The sequence below is a fragment of the Grampus griseus genome (assembly GCF_964374135.1).
Source record: "Grampus griseus genome assembly, chromosome: 5".
NCBI classification, from domain to species: Eukaryota; Metazoa; Chordata; class Mammalia; order Artiodactyla; family Delphinidae; genus Grampus; species Grampus griseus.
This window is the reverse complement of record NC_138998.1, coordinates 84,000,535-84,011,196: the sequence shown is the minus strand read 5'-3', so window position 1 is coordinate 84,011,196 and position 10,662 is coordinate 84,000,535. Positions and strand designations below refer to the sequence as shown.

Sequence of the window (10,662 nt, the reverse complement as noted above, 5' to 3'; positions counted from 1 at the left end):
CAGTTTACAACATAATCTTTGCGGACATTTTTGTTTTGTTCTTGCAGTCCTAAAATCTAATCGCAAGAAAATTAATGTTCAAACGATCCGCAAAAATACAGGCGCCGGAGATGCAGCAAGCCCGGTTGGGGAGAACAGGGCGGAGCCCGGGGTCACGTGACTGTCTAGACCCGCCCCCCTCTGCAGCTGAAGGCTTCCCCTCCCACAGTGACAGAGCCTCTGGGTAGGTGATCGGTACAGTTTCTGGACCTCGCGCCCCGGCAGGTGAGTGGCGACCGGTAACCGGCGGCTGGTTGGGATAGAAGAGAAGAGGTGAGAGGATGAAGAGAAGAGAGAGTGTGAATGGTGGCTTCTGCTGTCCCGGGCTTCCCCCCGCTGTCATCCTGCACCGGCGATCTCATTTCTCCAGTTATCTTGACACCCGCTCCCCCAATGTGGTCGCCCCTGCAACCTAGGAGTTCACATGTCCACGCTTCCCGGGGCTGGGGGGTGAGTGCCGCCATTATGGTTCCCCTTTCGAGTCTTTGGGGCTTCGGGTAGTGGGATTGGTTCAGGCATTTTTCGGGGTCTGCAGTAGCCTCCAGGTCTCAATCCCCCGTTCTTTGGCAGAGGCCTTGTAAAGTCTTTACCTTCAGCCCGGGGCTGGGGAGCGGGGAGATAGGAAAAACCCCGGAGGCAGAGGCGTCTCCTGTGAGACCGGCTTGGGAGAGAATGTCACCGATGTGGCCCTCACTGCGGTGTCACTGTAAATCTTGCTTCCGAATGTGCATTTTCAGTTAATTCTTAGCTTTTATTTAACATCCCTGCGAGAGGCGTTTTATAGATGTCCACAAGCTTTGAATGGATCTGGAAGGGTAAAAGGTGGCCGTTTACCTTTCTCTTCTCTGACTTAATGGTGCAGAAAAGGAGAGGACAGTTGAAAGAATAAATATATACTACCTTCAAAACAGGAGGTGTTGGTAATGCGACAGTCTAGATTGAATGGGGAGGCGTTGAAAGATGGTGTTGCGGTGTCATGATCTGCAGGAGACCCAGGCTAGCTTATGGAAAAGTGACCTCCCTGAAAGGGAAGTAATTCTTAAGAAACTAATTGGGCTGGAAAGATAATTAAACTAATGTGTTTGACCATAAACTTAAAGGTAAGGAGGTTAAGTTGAGATATTGCTGACTTCATATTTTCTGCCTTTGACATCCTCTTGCCATTTCTCCCTAAAATCCTACGTAATTGCCACTCCCAGTCAATTCCTTGACTAGTGGTAAATTTATGTTAAGTAGCATTTGTATCCCTCCTTAGCTTTCCCCATTTGTAAAAGTCCAGGTGACCTCTTCAGATTTTGATGAACAGTATTTTCTGAAAGTGCAGAAAAGATTGTTTAGGTTTTTGCCCAACCCAGTGTACTCCCATTTCACATGTAATATAGTAACCAATGTTTTGACCCCAAACAATGTGCCTTAGGGAAGAGTGTTTTTCTGTTTGGGGTTAAACTCTTGTTTATACTGCAAACTCAAAGTCCCTTGGTTCTTTTAAATTGAAAGGCCTTACAGAAATTACAAATCTGATTTTTTAAATTTAAATTACACTTTTTCTTAATCTGAAAAAATTATATTCTTAGTTAAACCTTAGAGTTTTCTAACCCATGTCATTGAAGAATCCATTAAAAAGACAACTGAAAAATGAGGAAGATGGAATCATTATCTTTGAGTGGTGGGTATGAATGACTTATTTTTGTTTTTCTGGTATCTTCCAAATTCTCTGCAATAAACTGGTCTTATTTTGTTAAGGGGGAAGTTAAAATTCTAGAGTAACATCAATTTAACAAAATGTTTTATAGTAAGTTCAAAATAGAGAAACTCGCTTATTGATGCTCGTTACTAGAAAACATAACCTTAAAAATCTTTTTTGCTTTCTCTAAGTAATGATGAAGGCCACTGTTATGATTTACAGTTTTAGCATTTTGTGCATATAACTTATATTGGACAAAAGCACTAATTTGTTTGAGATGTTTAAGTATCGGTATGCTTGCTACCGATATAAATATAGTTTTATCCATTAGTTTGCTCCAGAGTGAGGTTCCCTGATCACTAGAGGAGAGAAAAATGTAAGCAGTGTTGCTTCATTGCCCAGGTAACATTCCACCAAATAACAGGAGTTCTTGAAGTCTAAACCAGTCCTGTCTGGATGAGACCAAAATGGAATAGAGAAAACAGGCTAAAAAGGATTGAGCACTAGAGGAGAAAATGTCAATGTGAAAGAGGTTGAATGAGTTTGCAATTTTACTTCACAGTTCCCCTGATTTTAAGGAACTTGCAAAAGCAATAATTTAGACCACTAATGAAATCTGGAAGATTGGCAGCAGGAATTGGTGACTAAATTGCTACTAAAGTTGAATTTGAAAAAGAGCTTTGACGTTATACTCGATTTACACACACAAACAAGTGATGTGAAGTGTGGAAACCATTTCTGAGACGAGCTTTTTATCAATCTATGAATATTATATGCAGAAATCTTTTTTTTTTTTTTTTGGCCTGCCACGTGGCTCGTGGGATCTTAGTTCTTAGTCCACTGACCACTGACCAGGGACTGAACTGGCCCCCCCACCCCCGGCAGTGAAAGCACGAAGTCCTAACCACTGGGCAACCAGGGAATTCCCTATATGTACAAATCTTAACATTCATTAGAGAATTGTGCTGTAGTCCAACATTAAATGGCACACGGGGGTTTTTGTGTTCGGGTCCCTGACACCTCTTGTGTGCTTACTCTGAGGTCTTTCTTATATGTCACTGCCTTTGTAGATTATGGCCACCACCAAGATGCTTTCTTCCTCTGTGGGCAGAACTAGGCACTAACTTCTATAGACTACTACACAATATTTTCTATTCTATTTTCATTTCTAGCACGTTGTATTTAATTACTGTTTGCTGGGCTGTTCCTTAGTAAACTGTAAAGCTCCTAGGAATTCAAGGACAGTGTCTCTACTGTTGTGTCTTTAGTACCAGGATGCAGAAGTACTTGATAGGCATTAAATAAATTGTTCATTGAATGAGTGTTTGACAGTTGGACAGGGAGATTAAACTACTTTTAAAGTTCTTGCAGATCATAGCTCCTACTGAGTTTATGCACTAGGTATTAGCTTTAAGATATAAATTGTTAATAGTAACCATCCAAATCATGGTCAATAGAATAGATATAAACCTCAGATGGACTTTATTAATGTAGTGATCAACTTATTTTCACAACATATGTGTTTGCATGATAGGGAAGGGAAGAGGAGTGAGTTGTGTTTATTGAAAAAAGGGGCACTGTACAGGCTACACGTGATATAGCACTAGACTAAAAGTCAGAAAATCATCATTAAGTACTGCCACTTTAGCTATATGCTTTTAAGTAAAGTTGGGGGTGGGGGCTTATGGTTTGATACTTAGGAACCTTTCTATCAAGGGTATTATGATTTCAAGTGAGATAAACCCTAGGTAATCTATGTGAAAGTATTTTTAAAACTAAGTGGTATTTCCTGATCCTATAGACCTGGGTTCAAGTCTGGCCTTACCATTTATTTAAGCTGTGTGACTTTGGACAATTTACTTAATCTAAGCTTAAATTTCCTCGTGTTTAAATCTATGCCATAGATGCTATTAAATTAGATCATGATGCAGAGGGCCTAGTACATACTTTGTACGTTTAAATAATTAACTTTGCTGATACCTAGTTTGATTTTATATACTGAATTTCTACAGGAGACTTTTAGATATCCTATAAAATTGAGCAACAAGTTTGGGGTATGGAGTAAAGAGTAGAATTTGAAATGAGGCTTATTACCAAAAAATAGCAAGAAAAATGTACTTCTAGCAAAGATTCTAAAATAGATTTATTAATAGGAGCTAAGAAATATCAACATAAAGTCTATTATTTTGGCAACTGCAGTGACTTAATATTTTCTATATAAAGATTTTCCAGAGCTCATGATCATTAATATGTAGAATCAATTTAAGGAAGTATTGTATTTCTAAATTATTATCCCTACACAGGATTATAGAAATATATTAAAATTACACCACCCTACAGAGGTGGAACTTTTGAGTTTAGCTTATATTTAAAATTTCTGCCTTTTATTCTAACTGTTTTTATGCCTTATTTTTATCCTCATTTGAAGTAGACATAGGAATATAGAGAACACAATGGAGACGTGAACTAGAGTAAAACTTTTCCCTTCCTAGGTTGACGATTCACAAGGTTTAGTGGTTTTGTATTGGAAAATATCAGTAAATTAAACAATAATTGAAGTGTAGCTATCATGAGTTTATGTTTCACCTTAGTCCTGAAAAAAATAACTCATTTGTTCTAAGGAAAGATTTTATTAAGAGATTATTGAATATTTAATGTCTTTAATGTCAAGTTTTCTATTATAGTGAAATAAATTATGATCAATAACCATATTTTCCATTTAATTTTTCTGTAGAGACTTTAAAATTTTACTATTTTCTTTGTTTCCTGTTGTGAACTGAAAGTGACTTCGGTTTATATAAGTGTATTATTTTATATATATATAGTATATACATATTATATGTATAGTAAATACATATACATTGTGTGTGTGTTTATAAAGATAGCTGAAATAGATGTATATTTTCATAGTAATAACTCTTTATTTTTACCTGTAACTATTAAAGTCATCTTTAGAATTAGTTACTACTGTGAATAAAATTATTTAATGATTAATTTTTTTGAAACGCCCCTTTACATTTGTTTGTAGTTAGCTCTGTTTAATAAATTTCACAACTGCACTTAGCCTTCAAAATTGGTGGTATTTCATAGATATTTTGAGATTTAACCTGTGTTTTTTTTGTTGCTATTTTTTTGGTGTCAATATTATGACTAGTTACTACAATAAAATTTTCACTTTTTCTGAATCTTAATGCTATCTGTAGAAACCATTGTTCTTTCGTTGACAAACCTTTTTAAAAATTATATCAACAGCATGCCATGTTTTATTTCTTTTCTGAAAAATAGTTAAGCTTATTTCATTGAAAGTAAAACGGGTAATGCATGATATAATGCAGAAGAGCTGCACATGTGCTTGAGCAATGAAAAACAACCAGACTTTGTTTTGTTTTAGTTATTTCTTAGTTTAATTCTTTTAAGTGTTTATTTAACAATAAAATAGAGAAGACTAAATTAGAAAACACTTATAAAATTGAAGAAAGGGCATGATACAGAAACTGTATGTGTAGTAATTGTATATACATATTGAAAAAGATGGACAGAAATGCATCAAAATAAGTCATCTTAGATTAGGAGATTTAAGAAAGTTTTAAAATTTCTATTTGAGTTCCTACAATCACTGTTTATTGCTTTGGGCAATAATTTTTTAATTTGGTATGGAGAATTAGGCATTTAAATGATGATTTCTTCTTAATTACTTGGATATCCTAAGTGAAAATGTTTTGACTTATCCAGATAACTGAATACGTTATTTAAGTTTATAGGTGCAGGTATGTTTTTAGGCCTCTGTAAGCTCAGCAGAATTTTAAAAAGCAGAAGTAAATCCCAGCATATAAAATAATTTAATACATGGTGAAGTGATATTTCAATCCAGTGGGAAAAACGGGGACATATATAGTAAATGTAACTGACACAGCTTGTCTGTCTGGAAGAAATTAACTTGAGCCAGTACTTTGCAGCATATGCAGAAACTAGTTTGAAGATGGATTAAAAACTTAAATATTTAAAATATTAAAAATATTCCTAAAATTTTTTTATATATACAATCTAGATGTAGTGATGACCTTTTAAACCAAGATAGGAAATCTGAAAGTCATAAAAGTAAACATAGGTGTATGAGAACACATAGAAATGAAGAATTTTTCAGTGGCAAAAATAGAGGACAAAAGCCAGATTGAAAACAAATTGAAATATGTATAACAGATAGAGTTAACATTTGTCAGAACTTTTACATATTAAGAAAAAGTCCACATAATAGAAACATGGCTAAAGCATATGACCAGAACTTCAAGAAGAGAAATCCAGACATTCAACAAACTTATGAAAAGATGTATAACTTCACTAGTAATCAATATACTAACAATGAAAAATTTTTTTCTGATTAGCAGAAATTAAGTGGTAAACCTACCGCTAGTGGTAAAGGATTTTCTCATAAAATGCTAGTGGAGATGTAAATTGTTACAGTTTTTTTAGTAAACAATCAGGCAATATCTGTTAATATTAAAAATACATATTCTTCCATCCAACAATCCCACCGTATGGACTCTTTTCCTTAGAATAAAAACACCAGCAAGTAGCAAGTGTTCACATGAATGTCGATTGAAGCAGTGTTTGAAGTAGCAAAAACCTGGGAACAAAGGGAATGCCTGTCAGTAGGGGTATTGGTGTATAACTTATAGATTTTATGTTTTTAAAATCCATTAAAAGTAGGAGTTAAAAAAAAAATTGAAGTTAAATCCATACTGGTGAATCGAAAGGATTTCCAAATACATCCTAAAAAGATCCATCATGTATCTTAAGTGAGAAAGGCAAAGTTTAGAGAAAAATATGTAACGAGATCCCATTTTTGTTAAACAGCTGAAAAACACCATGAGTTTTGTATATGCCTATATGATTGTCAACACTGGAAGGAGGAAGTAAGCAAAAGAAAACAGAAAGACAAAGGAAGAAAGGCAGGGTATTCACAATAACACATGCATAAAACTACATGTTTGTGCATATCTGTACAAGTTGAATTGCGGAAAGGATAGTCACCAAAGTGTATGTTTAGTGGTTACCTCAGTACATGGATGGGCATTTTGGGTGGTTTTTATTTTCTTACCCTTTTCTGTATTATGTGTTTTTATTTTTACAATGAACATGTAGTGTTTCTGTAATTAGAAAAAACTACCTTTTTTGAAAAGAAGCGACTTCCCTGGTGACACAGTGGTTAAGAATTCACCTGCCAATGCAGGGGACACGGGTTCAAGCCCTGGTCCGGGAAGATCCCACATGCCACGAAGCAACTAAGCCCGTGTGCCAAACTACTGAGCCTGCGCTCTGGAGCCAGCAAGCCACCACTACTGAGCCCACACGCCTAGAGCCTGTACTCTGCAGCAGAAGCCTGCGCACTGCGAGGAAGAGAAGCCTCCTGCTCGCCGCAACTAGAGAAAGCCCGCGCACAGCAATGAAGACCCAACACAGCCAGAAATTAATTAATTAATAAGTTAATTAATTAAAAGTAAAAGATCTGTTAGGGCAAAGAAGGAATTAACAAAAGGAAGAATTCCATTTGAAATTGCCAGAAATGGCAATTGTCTGAAATTTTTTTTTGTCTTAATTACTTAGGTATCTGAGGGGAAAGTGTATAAATTACCCTGCTAATTCCATAAACTCTCCTTAATTTTTTTGTGTATGTGATAACCCATGGGCATCCAATAAGAAGTTGTCATTAAAAATGTACAGAAAAGTGATAGGCATTACCAGATAGGGTTACAAATTTTATTTTTGGTATGGATATTAAGTCCTCCAGAAATGTTTTCTGCCTTGGAGATAATAGAGCATATTGCACAATTATGGAGTCTGTTACCTGACATAATTGTTTGACGGTCAGCATAAGGGAAAGTCCACATTTGTGTTTTGGTGAATAAAAAAACTAAATACAACGTTAACTCTCCTTAGAAAGCTTCAAATAAGAATGCCTATAAAGAAGCAAAATTAAGTTACTTAATACTTGATTTCAGTCCTTTTAAGAATCTGAAATTAATATATCATTCAAAGCCGTAATAGAAAATAACAGATGCTTTAGAGCAGCGGTCCCCAACCTTTTTGCCATCTGGCACCGGTTTCATGGAAGACCGTTTTTCTGCAGACGGGGTGGGTGGCGGCGGTGGGGTGGTGGTGGTGGTGCAGTGGTGGGGGGAGGGTTCAGGCGGTAATGGGGAGTGGCAGATGAAGCTTCGCTCACTTGCCTGCCACTCACCTGCTGTGCAGCCGGGTTCCAAGGAGTTAGGGACCCCTGCTTTAGAGTGAGATTTGTTATATGTTTAAAGTATTTGTATTTGTTTCTCATGTTGATATTTTTTGTTTCCCCTTTTCCTTAAAAGTTTTACTAACTTAATCATGTATATGTTCTTTATTGTAAACTGTACACATTTTTCCCCTCCATTTTTATTGAGATATAATTGACATACAGCACTGTATAAGTTTAAGGTGTACAGCATAATGACTTGACTTACATACATCATGAAATGATGACCACAGTAATTTTGGTAAACATCCATCCTCTCATATAGATACAAAATTAAGGAAAGTTAAACAAATTTTTTTTCTTGTAATGAAGACTCTTAGGATTTACTCTCTTGACAACTTTCATATTTAACATTCAGTAATGTAATTATATATCATGTTATACAGTACATCCCTAGCACTTATTTATAACTGGAAGTTTGTACCTTTTGACCACCTTCATCTGGTTACCCCTTCCCCTGCTCCCTTATTTCTAGTAACCACAATCTGATCTCTTTTGTTTTCAAAGTATAATTGACTTAAAGCGAATACTATGTTAGTTCCTGCTATACAACATAGTGATTCGATATTTCTATACATTTTAAAATAATCACAATAAGTCTAGTTACGACATGTCACCATACAAAGATATTACATACTTATTGACTATATTCCCCACACTATACATTTCATACCTGTGACTCATTTATTTTGCAACTAGAAGTTAGTACCTCTTAATCTCCCTCACATGTTTCTTTCCTCCCTCAATCCCCTTCCCTCTGGCAACCACCTGTTTGTTCTCTGTATCTATGACTTTGTTTCTGTTTTGTTTTGTTTGTTCATTTGTTTTTTAAATTCCACATATAACTAAATCATACAGTATTCGTCTTTCTCTGACTTATTTCACTAATACCCTGTAGGTCCATCTCTGTTGTTGCAAATGGAAAGATTTCATTCTTTTTTACAGCTAATGTTCCATTGTATGCACACACCACATCATCTTTATCCATTTTTCTGTTGATGGACACTTAGGTTGCTTCCATATCTGGGCTATTGTCAATAATACTGCAGTGAACTTAGTGGGGTGCATATATCTTTTCTAGTTCGTGTTTTTGTTTCCTTTAAATAAATACCCAGGAGTGGAATTGCTGGATCATATGAGAGTTCTGTTTTTCATTTTTTGAGGAATGTACAAATTCCTTTTGAAAAGAGTTGGGATATATGTAAATAAAAAGTAATTTTAGAGTAGTGTTGGGAGGCAACATAGCAAGCAAGGAGGTTAGGGGTGTAGGTACTGGAGCCAGACTGGCTCAAACCCTGGCTCTGTTACTTCTTAGCAGTGTGACTTTGGGGAAGTTTCTTTTATGTCTCTCTGTTGCATTTTTCTCAGCTTTAAAATAAGGATATTAAGAGTATATTTATTTCATTAAGTGTTGTGAGGATTAAATAATATAAGAAAAGTGATTAGAACAACGACTGTTACATAATAAGAGCCATGTACATATTTGCCATTATTATTTAGTTACTATGCTCTTTACTCAGTTAATTAGTTATATATAGTAATTTTATCACTTGGCTTAATTGGTTTAGCACTCATCAAATCACTCAATATTTTTAACTAAGTTGAATGGATAATACATGTACAAATACAGTAAAATTTTTATATTCATACATGTGTGCGTTTTCTCCCCGTCTCTCCATCCTTACTCTTTTTTCTCATGTATTTGTTCACAAAGGTAGCATCTTGTCATGTTATTCCCAGGCCTTACATTTTTCATTTAACAATGTTACCTTGGAGATTTTTCCACATTGATACAGTTAAAGATGCCACATTCTTTTAAATAGTAGTCTAGTATTCAGTTGTACTAATGTACCATCATCATCCTACACAACAATTTTTTGAGAGTGTACTCCTGTATCAGGCACTTTTCTTGAATTAAATCATGCAAGTTCGCAACAGCCTTATAAGATAGGTGTTAGTTTTATCCCCATTTAACAGATGAGGCAGTTTAGGCTTTGAGTGGTTAAATGCCCACCAATGTCACCCAGTTCATAAGTAATAGGACTCTGGAGTTGAACCCAGAGAGTCTTTTTCCAGAGATTACTATCTTAACACCACAGCTCTCAAGGCGTCGTCTCCATATTAATGGACATTCCAGTCTTTTGCTGTAAGAAACAGTGCTGTAATAGATTATTTTGTTAATAGCACATTTTGTACACATAAAGTAAATTCCTAAAAATGGAAGAGGTGGGTCAAAGGATTTTGAATTTTGGTGGGTATTGCCAAATTATTGTCCAATTTAGGGATGCACTGAAGGTCAGGTTTGTCGTCAGTATTTTGCCAAAATCTGCCCATTTAGCTTGAGTCTTAGGGAAGCTGAATAGCTGAATGCCTTTAAAATTTCTAGCATTCCTGAATTACGTGTGACCTACCATCATGTGATAGCATAGGTTACCCCATATCTAATCAGTATCTAACAGTGTCAGTATGAGATCAAGGTCTGACAAATGTCATGACTTTTTGTTACTTTCAAATAATGGAAAACATTCTAGATAACTTGAAGTGCTGTTTATGTGACTCATACATTGAAATTCTATCAATTGAAGTTTGAATGTAAGTTATTAAAAGTAAAATACTACAGTTGTTAATAATTGTGAAAGTTGCTGATTTTGTG

General features: G+C 35.6%; 1 protein-coding gene across 2 annotated transcripts in view; it reads left to right on the top strand.

Annotated features, from left to right (window-relative positions):
* Positions 1 to 158: 158 nt before the first annotated feature.
* Positions 159 to 10,662, top strand: part of ATP6V1A (ATPase H+ transporting V1 subunit A) — a 53,875-nt gene continuing 43,371 nt past the window's right edge. The window contains exon 1 of one of the 2 annotated variants that reach the window (XM_082655568.1): positions 159 to 264. The gene's annotated coding sequence lies outside the window, so the exon portion shown is untranslated. The remainder of the gene's footprint in view (positions 265 to 10,662) is intronic. The other variant, XM_082655569.1, reaches the window with a different exon arrangement.